The following is a 1709-nucleotide window of genomic DNA, read 5'->3' as shown; positions in this document are numbered from 1 at the left end:
TGTCAGTATAGTGTCCCCGTCACTACACTGGGGCGTTAGGACCCACACAGACCACAGGGTGAGCACCCCCAGCTGGCCTCACTAACACCTCTTCCAACAGCAACCTAGTTTTCCCAGGAGGTCTCCCATCCAGGTACTGACCAGGCTCAACCCTGCTTAGTTTCAGTGGGCAACCAGTCTTGGGCTGCAGGGTGATATGGCTGTGGCCCCTTCATCATATGACCCCTTTAAGACAACACTTTCTTAATGAAATTAGAGAAAAGCATCATGTGAATTGATATTTACAGCTTTAAAATCGTGACACTTATTGATCATTAACAATATGTAAATTATGTCAAAATGGGACCTCATGCTTTATTTTGTGATTTGTTGAAGTGCCCTTTTAGTGCAACTTTGGTTTGTGGTCCAATTGGCAGCTGGGGAAGGCATCTTGCGTCACTGTACATGATAACGTTCAGTCTGGGGCAGAATTCACAGGACATGGTCTTGCATTCAAAAAATAAAAAAAGTAATAGATCAGCTCATTATGAGTAGGCTATAGTCAAATAGGTTGACTTAACAAGCGACTTTAGAGTCAGGAGAAGATGGTTGTCCGCATCACCTTTACATTACGAATCCGTAAATAAATAAATAAATCACAACATTCACAAACCAAATGGTGTGGATTAGTGATGCTGACGTGTACACTTTATACACGCTTGATCTCCTCCGCAATTATGCCTTGAACTTCCGATGACGTAACAATGATCAAAGCGAAGTTTTGTTTACACTAAACTAAAAAGACACGTTTCAGAAATCAGAAGTCGCATTTTAAAACTTTATTTTAATTAAATAATCCAGTGGTGTGGAAAAAATAAAAATCGCAACATTCAAATAACAAATAGCCTGAATATTGATGACAGGATGATGTGCAAACTTTAACTTCATATAGCCTACTGCTTACTGGTGCCTTTTTTTGTCTCTCATATGAATGTTAGTCATTTCAACAAAATATACTAGCCTACAAACAACAAGATTCCGCCAATTTTAACTAACTTAAAACTTAAAATTAAAGTCATTTAATCGTCCAAAATATATGAAAGAACAGAAGCGATGTAGCCTAATATAACATTGGTTTGTTTCACGCAGTGCTCCGACTTCATGAATGGCACTATTGAAAACAAAACTGCAACTTGTACATCTGACTCAATGTATCAACTGAAGAAAAAAACTGCAAATATTGAGTGTTTAAAACTCACCTCAGACCGGCTACGCAATGAGATCGTTTCATTTATTCATTAGGAGGACATTTAATCACTCAAGAGTTTCACCTCGGTGCATGTACATAACTATACTTAAAGTTTAGGATCTATTCCGTGACACATGAAGCCTTGCTAAATTTGTAATATCACGTGGACAGTGAAAAAAACATTACGACTCGTCACGTGACTGATAATTCCTGGTTAGGTCCGAAACCTAAAACACTGTGCTTTCTCAGTATTCACAAAGTTTTCGGAGATCGACAGCACAACCCCTCCAAATTTCGAAACGGTACCTGTGCCCAGATTGCAAAAATACTACGGCGAAGGCTTGATTTATGAAAATTAATCTTGCGCGCTCAACAGGTCGATCTGATTGGCCAAAAGCAGACTCATGAATATTAATAAGATCCATTGGCGCTACTGGCAGGATTCTACGTGACGTCAGCGCTGCCTATTTAATAGTCATAA

At 39.1% G+C, this 1709-nt stretch overlaps 1 protein-coding gene across 1 annotated transcript in view; it reads right to left on the bottom strand.

Moving 5' to 3' along the window:
- LOC107741062 (sulfate transporter-like) overlaps positions 1-1433 on the bottom strand; it is an 8878-nt gene extending 7445 nt beyond the window's left edge. The window contains exon 1 of the mRNA XM_016553648.1: positions 1239-1433. The gene's annotated coding sequence lies outside the window, so the exon portion shown is untranslated. The remainder of the gene's footprint in view (positions 1-1238) is intronic.
- Positions 1434-1709: the final 276 nt, after the last annotated feature.

The sequence above is a fragment of the Sinocyclocheilus rhinocerous genome, unplaced genomic scaffold, assembly GCF_001515625.1.
Source record: "Sinocyclocheilus rhinocerous isolate Xijiao unplaced genomic scaffold, SAMN03320098_v1.1 scaffold44, whole genome shotgun sequence".
Lineage (NCBI taxonomy): Eukaryota > Metazoa > Chordata > Actinopteri > Cypriniformes > Cyprinidae > Sinocyclocheilus > Sinocyclocheilus rhinocerous.
Note: the sequence above shows the minus strand (reverse complement) of the source record. Positions and strands in the feature narration are given on the sequence as shown.